The sequence below is a fragment of the Drosophila montana genome, unplaced genomic scaffold (genome assembly GCF_035044405.1).
Source record: "Drosophila montana isolate Dmon_TW-CO22-7 unplaced genomic scaffold, ASM3504440v1 contig_1624_1, whole genome shotgun sequence".
Classification (NCBI taxonomy): Eukaryota; Metazoa; Arthropoda; class Insecta; order Diptera; family Drosophilidae; genus Drosophila; species Drosophila montana.
The window spans coordinates 2872555-2887875 of NW_026996559.1; the positions used below are offsets into that span (position 1 = coordinate 2872555).

Consider the following 15321-nt stretch of genomic DNA (forward strand, 5'->3'; position numbering starts at 1 on the left):
TACCTTCAATATCATACGCTATTTAAAAAGTCTTAAAGTTGCAAATTAAATTAAGACGAAGGAAAAGCAAATATGTGAATGCCTGAAAACTTACAAGTAACTCAAACTTTTCTAATGCAAATATATATGTATATATGCAAGAATTTAGAATCTTAATTGAAATAAATATGAGGATAAATTACAAAAAGTACTCACTCGTTACACCTTTTCTTCGGAAATACATTGTATTGTGATTTTTTTATTGTGATTTTAAATGTACTTAACTAACTTGAGTTTTCCCTCAGTGTACATATGACTTCATGTATGCCAAGCAAATGAGGTTAAACACACAAGCGGCGAACTACGATGAGCACACGATAAACGTGGAGCCCAGTATGGTCGGCGGAGTGGGAGTGGATGAGATTTTCATCCCCTCGAAGGCGGCGGCAACAACGTCAAACCAAAGCCAAACCAATTGGGTCATAATTGCTTTACGGACACCAAGCGCAAATGAGTCGTAAGCGGAGCAGCAGCTAAAGCGGCGAGTAACTGCTACCCGGCACCCGGCACCCGGCACCCGGTACCCGGAGTCGGTAACTGGTAACGGGTAAGCGTAATTCGAGCTGCAAAGGGATGCTGGATGCAGGTTAAGGATCACTTTTGTCAGGGGCAGAGCGAATGCATTCCATAAGTGAATGTTTGCACAAATGGATGTGTGGGTGCGTGTGACTGTGTGAGTGTGCGAGTGTGTGTGACTGTGCGAGTGTGTGGGTTTGAGGCTGTGTGTCCACTGTAGCTGATTTCTATGCTGGCTTTCTGTTAACCGCCAACAAAGACAAGCCACAAACTAGTTGCTTTTATACAAACATAATGTGTTAATCGAATCAATTTGTGAGGGACTCGTTTCTTTTTTCAACTTAATCTTTCTTGATTTGCCATGTTTCAAGTTTTCATTTATAATTGCTAAAACCTTGAAATCTACCCAAACAGGATTATATAGAAATGGGAAACAAGCTATCTCCCTCTTACGTAAGTAAAAACTTTGAGCCGAATTAATTTTGAATAAAAATATGGTTCGGTTTGGGATTCGATTCGATTGATTTCTGGCAGCTGCTTTGATTTGAGGTTCGGTTCGGAGCCAGATGATTCTAAATGCAACTTCGTGGTTATTATCAACAATTCAAACTTAAACTTTGAAAACTGCTTTGAAAATAAATAAATATGCTTGGCTAGTAAGAAAAATCAAATAAAACAAACTCAACTCTAGTTTGTTTTTGGAATAATTAATTAATTTATCTTTGGCTAATTTCATCAGATCATTTTGGTATTTGTATACCCTTATAGAAGGTGTTATAATTTGGTCATGAAATGTGTAACGCGTAGAAGAATCACATATACTCTAGATCAGCATAAGGATCCGAGTTAATATAGTCATGTCCGTCTGTCTGTCTGTTTCTATGCGAACCAATCTCTCAGCTTAAAGCTATCGTATTAAAGTTTTGGATATCTTCGTCTATCTATTGCAGGCTGTACATAAATATATCGGAAGCGGCCGCCATGAGCGATCGATCCATTTATGAGCATTTACGAGCTACACTATTCTCATATATTTGCAAAAAGGAAAAACCTTCATTTTATAATCTTTATAGCTGAAGACCCATTTGGCCAGCGCTCATACTCGTTGGCCCAAAGCGGGCGCCATAATACAGCTTTGGTAATGGCTTCAGTGCGTTTGGTGATGCCTCAGTGGCTTGTTAATTTGTTGTTTGATGGCACACTAAGCGCTTCCACACACACGCTCTCTCAGGGGGAGAGAGAGAGCGAGAGAGAGAGAAAGAGAAGGAAAGAGAGAGGTTCATATAGGGCCACAGGAGTGCGCATTCAGTCAACCGTTAAGCAGACAGAGGGGGCTACTGCAGGGGGGGGGAGTGTGCAGGTTGCTAATGAGCCCCGCGAGGCTCTAACATGTTAATCCCAGTTAGTAAGTGCATTTGTCTGCCGCCTCGGAGCCGATGGGACAATTTGCATTTGATTCGTGAGCCCCGTAGTTTTTTGTGTTTTAATTGGCCCCGCGACATTGGGACTCCCATCGCCGCCGGCCGGGGGCACGGCTGGGGGAAGCGCTGCAGATTTTTTGTTCTGTTTTGTGGCCATTCATCGAGTGCGGCCACACATAAATCAAGACGCTGACGAGGCGTCAAAGGCAGGCAGACAATCGGACGCCACGTTCCCAGGAGAAGCGGAACCACTTCATAACTGGACTCTCTCCCCGAATCGCATACATTTTAAATGGCAAGACACATGCGAGTGGAGCGAGATTGGGATTGGGATTGGGAGTGGGATTGGGAGTGGGATTGGGATTGGGAGTGGTCGGTGGCCAGTGGCCAGTGGGCAGTGGGCAGCGACTGTGGCTGGCATTGCGATAACAACAATGACGCCGGTGGCCATTGGACATTGGACATTGCTTGTCGTCTTGCTGGATCGCTCTTTGGGGCAAAATAAATTACCATAATTTAGGGGTAATTCAGCCAGCAACAGCAACAGCAGCACAAAAACTCGCAAGTATGGCAACGTTGACAAAGGCCGAAGTGTAACGTCGAAGAGGCGGCGTACAGCGGTTGCCGGACCCTGGGCAATGGGATTTTTCCAAGTTAAGTGGACATGGAACATGCACGACTATCCAGAATGATGTGTGTGTGTTTTGTAACTAGTTAAATGCCCTGCAAACGATGGGGCATATGTCAGCGAAGGGGGCGCATGTCGCGGATCACAAATCAGAGATGAAGAGAAAAGCTGCAAACAAGATTCAAAGATTCTACCAGCTATTTGTGAAGAAGTTAGCCCAGTATGATCACCTAAAGATATACGGAAGTATTTTCTATTCTTTCATAATGAATAAGGAAGCAAAGTATTAAATACAATTGTTTTCATTGTTTGTTTTTACAAACACGGACCTCGAGCCAGCCAACAAATATTTTGTATTATAAGAATGTTTATAATATATGCAGAAACTTTCAATAATCAACCCAAGAAACAAGACTGAGATGCGAGCCCGATTGCGATTTTAATAGAAACAAAATATAATGTACCAATAAAAAATTTAATACGCGATCAAATTCCCAAATGGTTTTAGCATTCAAGATTGAGCACGTCCAGTTGAGTTACTGTTAATGCAGGGTATCTGCACAGTCATCGCCTCATTTGGTATGCTTTTTTATTAGGACTGTTGTTGTTGTTGTTGCTGTCGTTGTTGTTGTTGTAGTTGTTGTTGTAGTTGTTGTTGTGCTGTTGTTGTTGCTGCTGCCTGCTGGTCGTTGGGTCTGCATGTGCGTGCCTAGTTTAGCTTTTGATAAACTGCTTTGCTCAAGTTGAAACTTAGCCCGTGACTGGTTTGCTGCTGGTAACTGGCCACAATTGAGCCCAAGTCTGGCCACGTTTAACGGGCCCAAATTCAGCTCGTACAAGGCTAATATAGTTCAATAGCCAATGCGACGCCTGCGAAATGTGCGCACAGCTCATTTGATGCACATTATCGTGTTTTTCGTCTGTTTTTCCTTTTTTCCGCTCCCCCTTTTTGTTCCTTTTTTTTTGAATGTCTGCCAAAAAGTGGCTTGAAATATCTTCGAAAATGAAAACATTTACAAGGCACAGACAGCGACCTATGACCTCCCGAAAAAACGCTTATACCTTTTCAGCCCCCTGCCTTGGAGGGCATGCAACATATATATATGTATATACATATATATACATATATATGTACATATATGCTCATGTTGTTTTGAGCTGCGGCGTTGGCGCCCTGCAAATTGTTAGCTATGAATCGAATGAATTGAATCGAGATGAAGATTGAGTCAAATGTACAAATGTACGAAGAGCCCGCCGAACACGACTACGGCTCGTTGCCAACCGCCCCATGATGATGATGATGATGATGATGATGATGCCAATGATAATGAAGGTAATAATGATGCTGCCAACGAATTTTATTGTGAATGAAATTGAATTCAATTGTGGAAAATCGAATACGACGGCAGCATTGCTAGCGAAGCGCAATAATTGCGCAACTTATCAACGTCATTTGGTCTGGTTGTTCAGCCACCCGCCCCGCCCCATCGGGTAGTGGGAACTGCCAAAACTGGCAAAAATGCCGCCAAAAAGCATAAAGAGAGGGCCATAAATGGCTTGCGACTTTCAGCTAAATGGCATTTTAACATAAATACATATGTATGTATGTTCATAAATCGCTACAATAGATTGCTTTACTTAAAAAAAAAAAATATGAAAAAAATATATACATATGCTTCAATTAAGTGTACAGTAATGTAAGGCAGCTCAATGCCGAACTATAAATAATTTTTAAAAATAAAAAAAGCTAATGGCCCATGGGGGGATCGAACCCGCGACCTTCGCGTTATTAGCACGACGCTCTAACCAGCTGAGCTAATGGGCCGCCTTGAGCAGGGCTGGCGAAACAGTATAGATACTCGCCAGCAGCAGTGGCAAACGTTCAATCTATAAGTAGCTTAGCACATTCGGTTTGACAAGCACTGAACAAGCGACGTGATCGAAACGAAAGCAAAAGCTCTTGTCACAGGGCGAACTGAAATGCGAAAGCTTTGTTAGCTTTTTACTAATTAACACTGTCTTGAGATAACGACGGGCACCGGAAGAAACAAAACGAGTGTGTTTGTCGCAAAATGTTCTTGTGGCTGTTGTTGGAGCTATGACGGCAAGAACAATAGGAAGCACAATGAATGCTTAAGTCTGAGCGTCGGCGGCGGGTGGGAGGGGGCATACGACTTTACAATTCATTTTGCACATTTCCCTGACATTCTCATTTGAGCAGCAGGTATTTTTTTAGCTTTATGTAGCTTTTATGTTTCATTGTGTCCGCAGAGCCTGCATATGCGACGTGTCTTTCCATTGTGTTGGAACAGCACAAGTGTGTGTAAGTGTGTGTGTGTGTGTTAATATACTTATACGCATACATGTGTACCTGCCCATATACTTTTCAGGAGCGGAGGTCGTTTTTGCGCGCTGGGGCGAGGGGTATGTCTGTTCATTAGAGCGTCGCTTAATTAGCACAGCGCTTTGTTTTGCACACACTTCCACTTCCTATTCCCCAATCTCCAGTTACTGCTCTCCATGCTCATTCTCATTCGCGTTGCTATTTATACTTGTGCCATTGGCCCCGGCCACGTCAGCGGCGTTGCGTCATTGTACTTCGGCGTATGTCGTTTAGAGCTTTTGGCGCGCTGTCTCACATGTGACCGTGTGGCCTAATGGATAAGGCGTCGGACTTCGGATCCGAAGATTGCAGGTTCGAGTCCTGTCACGGTCGATAACACAACCAATGTATGGAATGTTGCGTTGAGTGTATTTTTATTTCTTTCTTTATTTGCGCACTTTTAATTGTCATCGACGAATCAACATCATTACTCAATTTTAACGATGTCACATTTTTTCTGTGTTTTTCCCGCTCTCTCGGTTTTTTCCCATACGCCAGATAACAGCAATTAATTTTAATGCGAACGACTCGATTTGTTTGCGTCGCAGTTTTTTTTTTTGCACCTGTTTGCGCTGGGATCCTTTTTTTTCTAGCTGCACCCTTGATGGGAGCCTAATTAATTCCTTAAGCTGTCTGTGCAGCTAGTCCCCCGTGCAGACAATGGGTGAAGGGGGCGGTGCAATTGGACACCGGGCAGTGGGCAGTGGGTGCATCTGTCTGAACTGGCTGGTTGAACACATTATTTCAACTTTTCGCCTGGCAAAAAACTTTTGCCACGCAGCTTGGCCAGGAGGTGTGCGGCCATAACCCCAATTATATGCAGGCAGCCAGCGCCAGCTCATTGTTTGGCCTCCATTGTCGGTCCCTTTTACATTTACCTCTGCCTTACTTCGCCCCTGTCTTTTACCTGTCTTAGTCTTTTTGTGTCCCTCTGTTTGTCAGTGTCCAAACTTTTCGATAAGCGTTTAATTGCAGGTCGAGCAGTCTCCGACTCCGACTCTGACGGCACTTTGCGTTTTCCCAAACGGGAAATGCGTTGAACAATTTCAACCGGATGTTAAATGTCAGGGTTGATTATGTGTTCAACGTTGTTGTTTTTATTAATGTCGCTGTTGCTGCTTTTCTCGGCAATTTATGAGCGACAGTAATAAAAAATAAAAGAACGAAATGAAAATTGTGCACCGGTCCAATCAGATCCTATTAGCAGCAGTTTAAATAAACGAGTATAACATTGTCCATTTAAGTGTAAATATATTTAAGTTTATAATTTAAGGTCAGGCCTAGTTGAACATTAAATTTGTTAAAGTTAGTTGGTGAAGCTCCCTGACTAATAAACTTCTTGAATCCGGCATGCAGTCTTTACTATTTTTTTTTTGCTTGACGCTTGCAATTCCTAACAAGTTAAAGTTTCCTTAAGCGCACAAGGCGTTTGCAAGAGTCGATAACGAAGTGAGCTGACAACTTGAGTTATTTTTAGTATTTATATCTTGTTGCTTATTATTTAAACACGCAATAAATAATTTAACAAAAAGAAGTGTAAATATTGGGCAACATCGACTAAATATTGGTTATAATATACGTTTCTATATTGATTTTACTGCTGTAAAAGTCAAGTGGTATACGGATCGGTTTAATATCAAAGCCAAATGTAATCGCTGACTTGACCAAAAGGAAGTAAAAATGAGTTTTCTTATACAAAAATATTTTTCGACTGAGAAATGTTCAAATATAGTTCTTCTCTATTCGACTGATGCTCAATGGATTTTTCAAATTTGTTTCATGTATGCAAAGTTCACGAGTACACAAGTATTTCGCGAGACGAATTTCAATTTAAATTGTGCAATTTCCTGAATTAATGCGAATGAGCGATAATTAACGAGCCCAACTGTAGCGGAAAACTTACTCAGGAGCAACTTGTCACCTTCTTTTGACCCCCTTGACTACGCCTCTGCTCGGCTGAGTTTAAATTGAGCCTAAGGCCTCGATATTGCACCCCTCTCGCGAGGTTAAACAGAGCTAAGCTTTGCTCTCTTTTCCACTCTCTCCCACTCTTGGTCTCACTGTCAACCCCCTCTCTCTCTCACCCTTTCTATTATGATTACGCATTTTTTGGCTGCAAATGAAATGTTTTGTCAACTTGCTGCCAAAGCAGCGCACAACTTAATGGCAGACGGCGAAGAGGAAAATACGAAACACACACAGTCACACACACACACACACTCATTAGTTAGCAGCAAACAAACAAATAAACAAACAAACAAACAAACAAACATTGGCGCAATTTTGCTGCAATTTCAAAAAGTTTTCTTATACCCTGTACCCATTAAAAGCTGTTAAAAAAAATAGGGTGTTATTATGTTAACCACTTGAATGCAAATGTTAAGCGAATATCGAATCGATCTGCATAAAAACATTTATAAACGGCTCCTAGATACTCTGGGATCAAGAGCGGGCAGGGCAGGTGCGGAAGCTCATATTGCCGTACAGTTCACTGAGCGAAATTGGCAGTGAGTTAAGCTCGAAAACTATGAGCTGCCCCTGCCCCTCTTCAGATGAAATGTAACCTACACATGGTCTACAAACTAGTTAGTTCGTTTAATTGGGCACAGGGTAACTGCTAGTCGTGCAAACTCTCTCTGTCTCTCTCTCTCTGTCTCTCTCTCTGTCTTTCTCTTTCATTTTTGCTTAGTTCTCAAGCAGCAGTTGCGGCATGAGCTGCTGCCGTTTGCGTCAACGTCAGCGTCAGCGTCGACGTTGTAATTTGCATTTGTAATCAAAAAGTTGCACATAAACTTTGTTTTATGCTCATTTTCCTGCACACCCACACACACACACACACACGCACACACACACACACACACATTAGTGCGCTGTGACGAGAGGCGCAGGTTGCTAAGGAATTAGACGACAGTCATGTTAATATGCCAGCCATGTGCACACGAGATCCCAAAATTATAATCATATGCCACATACCTAAGACTTCCCCTTGCCCCACCACCACAATATAACTGAGCACTCGACTTGAGCACAGCAGGGGCAAAGGCGAGGGGAAAGGGGTTGGTTGAACGCGTGAGAAGTTGCGATAATTAAAGGAACCTTCTTTATTCGGCTTTTATGCGTAGCGAAAATTCAGTCTTAAATTGCGCTTAAGCCACACTACATTAAGTTTTTCTAATTAAATATTAATAATTATCCGACCCCATAAAGGTTATATATTCTTGAACAGCATTCAATAGCCGAGTCGATCTAGCGATGTCCGTTTGTCTGCCCGTCCGTCCGTCTGTTTGTATTTATGAGCGCGTCGATATAAGAACCTATAAAACCTAGAGCAAATTTTGATCGTATATCCTCCTAGTGCCCGCGCAGTACGAGTCTGTTTCCGATAATCGATAACCGGCCTGTTTTAAAGCAATCGATAAGAATCGATACCGACATCCTGTTTATTGAGCAAATTTCCTAGGTTTTGAGAGTAATCAAATTTGTCGTGGAGCTCCTAGAATAGTAATTACAGATCAAGTATCTTGACCCCTCCTCCACACGCATTTGGAGGAAGAAGTTTCAGGGTATTCCCTTGTTGGGAATTCCCGACTAAAGCGGTTTATTTGTTGTTTTGGAGGAGTTTTCTAAAATAGAATATTATTGATCTGTGTGCGCTACATTAGACCTACATACATATCAAGGAGGGCGTTAAATTACCTTTTTAGTCAACTTTAATGGCTACAGGGTATACAAAAATGCTTAGATTCTTGAACTAATGCAGTTGTGCTTGTTATGTGAATTATTTTCTCCACTGTAGTTAGAAGGAAGTCAAAGAAATACCTGCTTGATTTTAACATTTTTACCATTGCATTTTCCAGGCCAAAAATCATTTTTATCTTGTTTGTCAAATTTTTGTTTTATTTCTCTGGCTGTTTGCTCAATTTGTTATCAAGGCTAGAAACTACTTTGAATATGACCTCAAACTGGGTTTTAAAATGTCAACGATGGTAACCAGACACATTTTAAACATATATTGGTATTGCTCTCACAATGTTTGTAAATAATAGAAAAGTTTTTTCATTCGAGTTAAGTGCGATGAGCGGAAATCCCTCAACCGAACTGTCAACTTGTCAATAAGCGACATTTAGCTGAGAAAGGAATGCAAGAGTTAACAACTTACAAGACCTCTGAACAATCAGGAACAATTGAGAATGTTCTATTAAATCTACGTTAACAGCGAGAGTTCGCTTGCAAGCTTATGGCACATTAATTTAAATCCAAGTCTGATTGAATTGTGATTGAATGTGATTAAATTGAAGCAAGTGAATTTGCTCCCCTCAGCCCTCATCGATGGCCTTCAAGTGATGAAGAGAAGCGATGGAAAAACGCATCAAGAAATGCGGAAAAGCGGCATTTAATCAACTGATGATTCCCACTGGGCGCTGGCTTCAGAGGATTCAAATCCAAAACCATATCGAATCTGAATCAAATCAAATATTTACTTGCTGTTAAATTTATGACAAGCGACTGGCAAACAAAACGGAAAACGAAAAAAACACACACATAAAAAACAATTTTGCGGTTGTTCAGAGCACATAAAAAGTGCGGCAAATATTTGTGGGCAGGTTGAAGGCAGGGCGAACGGCGAACGGCAAACGGGCTGTAGAACGATGCTTCGGCTTTTATGTGGCACTTTAACCATTTGAGAATTAAAAAGCCCAGATGGGCGCTGGCAGCAAACAAAAGTTATGCAGAAGCCATCAAAATGCATTTATCAGCTGCTCGGATTGGGCCAATTTGATGGACTGCTGTCAGAATCTGGCTAACTGCTAACAGGCGGCCAGCTGGACGGACTTCAAGTCAAGTGGCTGGCTCAGTAGTCAATTTTTAATTTGTCAAAATGTCGGCAGCTGAAGCTGTGGCTCAAGCAAAACAGAGAGCGTGACAGCGGGAGAGGGCGAGCAAGAGAGACGGAGAATGAAAGCAGCTCTTGGCCATGTTTGTTTGCCTGTTGGCCTGGCCCAAAAAGCTGCAGTCAGCTGCATTTAACAATTTGCTGATAAATTAACTGGCCCCAGCTACTGCTAGAAATGTAGCTCGGCTTCCCTCCTCCCCCCTCCCCCCACCCCTCTCTCCACTACCCGCTGCCCGCTGCCAAGTGAAACAAGTGGCAACTGACAGGGCTCTTAGCGTGGCTAACAACTTTTTAGCCATGGCCTTAGCAATGACATTTCATTTTTCAACATACACAAAATCTCCTTGACTTGGCCCAATGTAGTTGTTGCTGTTGTTGTTGTCTCTGACCAGGCTCGTTAAAAAAGCATGCCCGCTCCCCGCACCTGGCTACGCGCTTGGCCAACAACTCTTTTCTAGACACTCGGCAAATATGCAAATGAAGTTTTAATGCAGATTTATAGCCTCGGACAATGGCAACAATTGGGCCGAAACTTTGCCAAGCTAACAAAATATTTGGTCATCAAACATGACAGCCCGATAAACTAAACTGAAAGCGCCGTTCAAATTGCTTGCCTCGAATTTAACGCACAAATTATTTAATAACAATTATCGCTAATTGCAACAAACCTTTTTTCGCTGCAATCGAACGATTCGAATTCAACAGCGTTTTAACCAGTTTGAAAAGTTTGTAAAATGATTTTAATCTGCGGCATTTAAATTGCCTCAGCCATAATAAAAACATTAATTTAATTACGAGCCCCTGCCCCGAACAGCAAGAATAGCGATTTAGTCGAGCGCAGCTGACTAGCAAATACCCTGTACAGAGCTACGCTCGCTTACAAACCTGAATTTCTCACAGTAGCTACCTAATGTTATGTAAGTGCACGGACTACCACCGGATTCCACTCGCAAGCGTGGAAAATTGGTGAGAAACGTTTTTTTCCGTTCGTCAAATTCATTTTTAAGATATTTATGAAAATTCCATTTTCTACATACTTAACACATTACGGAAAATGGAAGTTTCTCAAAACGAAAGATCTTTCATAAAATATTAATATTGGAAAACTTTTGTGTAAAACGGTGTTGTTTTTCATCCAATCCGCTTTGAATTCATTTTCAACAAACCGTGTAAAATATAATCAGCAAATTATGCAGGAGATTCATGTATCTGGGTGCAATTGGAGATGCAAGTTGCTGTGGGTAGATTTAAAACTAAATTAAAACAAAAATGAAATTTAAGGAAAACCAATTGGCCCATTAAAAAACCTGTTATATACACATGTACTTGCATGTTCCCTCCTGTACTCCCCTCCGCTCCCACGCATCCCTATCACTTTTTGATTTAACAAAATAAGTATTAAAACACAAGCAACAGCCGCATTTTCGTTTTATACATTACAAATACAAGAAATTACCCGTCGTCGCCGGGCTCATATTAATAATATTTAAAATGCCATTGCCATTAAAACATTTTTAAAAAAACCTCTTTCATGGCCACCACGCGTCTACGCATTCACCATAAAGCTCTGCAAGAAATCACTTAACTTCAAATTCTAATAACAAAAGAAAACTGTCATGTCCACTGAGCAAGACCTTGTGAAACATTTCTGGAGCCGAATGGTATATTAGCACACGGGACATCGCAAATGACCTTAAGGTTCCAATGATAGGCAACGTTGTCAACAGACAAGCAGATGGCTACCTCATTAAGCTCCACAACCACCCTAACGTCCTGGCAAGGAACCTGCTAAAGAGGCGAAGAAGAAGGGGGCTTAAAAGGACCTTTTCAAGAGGTCTAGTCGATCGATGCCTTTAGTGTCAGCATGCAGATCCTCAGCCAAACAAAATAGATTCTAGTCTAGTCTAAACAAAATGAACATATTACCATCTACTAACTGTAAATATCTAAACTAAGCTACCTTAAACCAAATGCTTTTATTAAACTATGACACGCCCGAGCCTCACTCTGATAAACGTAATAAAAATAAAAAAATTTTAAAATCATGTCCACTTTTATCTTACTCCGTTTCCTCACATCGGGTTCTAACACATTCTGCGGCCCTATTTGCTCTGTATAAAAAAATTAAAAAATTGACATTTTTGCTGAAGTTGAACCGCTGACCTCCCGCACGCTCTTCATGTCGCTTTGCAAATCACAATTATATGCCTTTGTAGTTTTTGATGTTATTTATACAAACTTTGACAGCCGCCTTCCCCTGCTTGTGAGTCGAATATTCCGAAACCCCGACTTAGTTCAGTAAAAATTCACCTACGTAAATTTTACTGGGTATCCGTATTCAATAATTCAGTTAGCTTAGCTTCTGTTATGGGAGCAGTAATAGTTAGCTAAGTTTCCATGAGCTGTACAAATTATCAGACCCTGCGCTTGAAAATATCCCAGAGGTATAATATGTATGTGCAACAGTCACAAGGCGTCCTCTTTGACCATATAAGATATATGTATAAATACTCATGATCAGACCGATAATCTAAGTGTATCTAGCCATGCTGGCGCAAGTCTGCTCGTCTGAACGCATCTAATTCGGAAACTATAACACATTTGACAAGTATATTCTCATACAGCATACGCAGAATAAGCTTTTTTAAATTTGCGATAGCTTCTCTAAACAACAATTTAAGGATATCTTGAGAGACAAACAAATGAAAACCTTCCCATGTATAAGGAAAAGGCTCCCTTTTACAGCCATAGTCTTGTTCGTTTGAATAGGAATACCTGAGCAGTGAAGTCTTCATAAGGAGTGGAGGATAAATACCGAGGTTATTCAAGCCAGTCTATTTCCCATAGTGCGGGACTAAGAGAAGCAGGAGGCAAGGATGTTCGAGTACTTGATAAGGTACTATGAATATGTGTAGGTGGTAAATAAATTCATTTGACTGCTTTGTACAAATATTTAAGCCTTTAAGATTCATGGCTTGGCATTAGGTGAATCATATTCATATCAATCAGACTTTAATTGAGGTTGATTTGTGGAATAAAATCTTTATTCTATGGTTAAGGAGGGGAACTTTTTGAACTGACTGCAGAAAATGCGTTATGCTTGGCTGGCTCGAACTGGCAGCAGCACATCGACCATAAACTTAATGGGCCAACACTTGCCACACACAGCTGTGACACAAGTGGCCACAGAGTAGAGTGTATAATCGGAGACCCCAATGCGTTCAATATGCGTGGCCCTGGTTAGCCGCAGGCAGGGCAACAAACGGGTCGCAGTGAAAGTCTTGGCTCGACTTGGCTCCGATTGGCTGGCCAAACAAAATCAATGTAGAATTTTAGTTAATTAAAACACAATAAAATATGCAAATGCTACGAGTGCTTTGAGGCAACCGCAGCCAGACACCATTCGGAGTTGCTGGCAGTATAATGTAGGGTGGGGGAAGGGGGAAGGGGGTCGGGGGACTGGCAACCGCAAACAGGGCACAAGTTTGTGCTGGAGCTGTGCCCCAGCTCGTGGCAGTTGCAGTTTGCCAAATGGGCTTTGATGTGCCAAAGTCAAAGTCAAGTGTGCCAAAAATGATGCAACCAGACCAGACAGCTGCCACAAGTGCGCTGGCTGGGGCAACGGGCTGGGCGGTGCAGGAGAAGGGGTAAGCACATAAGAGCCTTTCCGCCCGTTGCCACATGACGTGATATTTTGTAAGTGCCATGCCCATGCAATATGCATTATGCGTGTCCACCAAAGCACAACTGAACCAACCCAGCCCAAGCTGCCCCGATCCAACCAAATAAACCGCCTGCTTGGCAGCTGACAGGCAACAGCAGCACTGAGAAAAACAGCCAAATAATAGTTAATGCCAGGAAACATATCACTAATTTTAGTATATGAAATGCTAGCCAAAATATAAATCACTCAATCAAAAAGGGTATTCAGACTGTTTTGCCATTAAATAATAATCTAGCGGAGCTATTAAATTTCACAAGGCTCTCAGCATTGTGCGAAACATACCGCAGACATGGACATTCGAAATATGTGCAAGTTCTTGCGAAATGATTTAAAATTGTTTCAGCAATTTGATTTTTATCAATCCTGCTTTGCTTTGATTTAGTGGTGGCACTTGAACGATATTAATATCGGGTATCGAATGCAAAATCGATTTTTAAAGCAAAATGTAGTTTCACATTTTCTCTTTAAATAATAAAATCCTGATTGAATTTGTCTACTTACTAGAAATATTTGCTGAGTGTATTAACCGCATGCAACTCAATTAATAGCATTTTCGCTGCTCGGCGGCGGGTTTTAATGCGTTTATTTATTTAAGCAGCATCTACAGCTACAGGGGAGCTGTGGTAAAGGGCTGGGGGGAGGGGCGTTAGTGGAAGTTCTGCTATTTTAAAGTGCAATCATTTTATGTGCCACTTAACACGCCCCTTTCAATTTTATTACGATCTGCATGCAGCAGCCTCACCATGTCCGATGTGCTTCCACCGGAGCCACCGTGTGGTGCGCCCAACGGCTTTTAAGTGCCAGCCACGCGGGCCCTGGCGGTGGCTTTAAGCGCTGCACTTGGGCCAAGCACGGGGCGGCCTTGGGACGAGAGGGGCGAGAGGAGAGAGCTGGTCAGGGGCAGAAGGTTTCCATGTTGTCAGATAGAGGCAGAGTTGCCAATTATGCGGAGACCGCTTAATAAATATGAAATGACATAAATGACCAAAAGTTTCTTATACCCTGCGGACAACAGCAGGGCCTGTCCGGCCAATGGGTGATTATGTAACAGTCCGAACAGCATGTATGAAATGTACACGATTTTCAGTAGGGTTACGTTTTTTCAAAGGTCTCTAAGATAGAGGAATGGCCTAAAGAGGGTAACTCTTAGTCGCTACCATTTGGCTACCCTTGCTTTTTTAGCATTCTTGCTGTTCTTTTTTTCTGGGAAGGAGGGACACAATATGAAGGCAGCACAACAAAATGAAAGCCGAATGCGTAGCCGCAACGTCGACCCTCGTCTAGGCCCCACAACAATAACAACAATGCCAACAACAACAACAACAACAACAGGAGCAACAACAACAAAAACATTGACAGGCCAACAAAGCAAAAGGCATAAATATTGTTGTCCACGATTCCTGTTGCCAGAATTCGCTTCACCAACTGACCAACAACTCATGCAAAGCGACAGGGACAGCCACAGCAGCAGCAGAGGGGGGAGAGATGATGAACGAGGGGGTGGTGGAGCGGGCCGGTGGAGCGGGCCAGGCTGGGCTGCTTACATGAATAACATTTATGGAGGTCCCTCAAAATACTTACATAAATTAAATTATTTATTAACGTTTTAGTTTGGGAGCCAGCGAAGCAACACAAAATCAAATTAATCAGGAGAGCATGATGCAATTTCTCCAAGTCTCCCATGGGAGATGGGCGCGTGAGTCACATTGCCGCGTG

At 42.1% G+C, this 15321-nt stretch overlaps 1 protein-coding gene and 2 non-coding genes across 3 annotated transcripts in view; 1 reads left to right on the plus strand and 2 right to left on the minus strand.

Moving 5' to 3' along the window:
• Mnr (Membrane-bound Notch regulator) overlaps positions 1–15321 on the minus strand; it is a 105369-nt gene that overhangs the window by 25312 nt on the left and 64736 nt on the right. The window lies entirely within an intron of this gene.
• On the minus strand, positions 4356–4429 carry TRNAI-AAU (transfer RNA isoleucine (anticodon AAU)). The gene has a single exon. It is a non-coding gene; the product is annotated as a tRNA-Ile (tRNA).
• TRNAR-UCG (transfer RNA arginine (anticodon UCG)) lies at positions 5248–5320 on the plus strand. Its single transcript has one exon. It is a non-coding gene; the product is annotated as a tRNA-Arg (tRNA).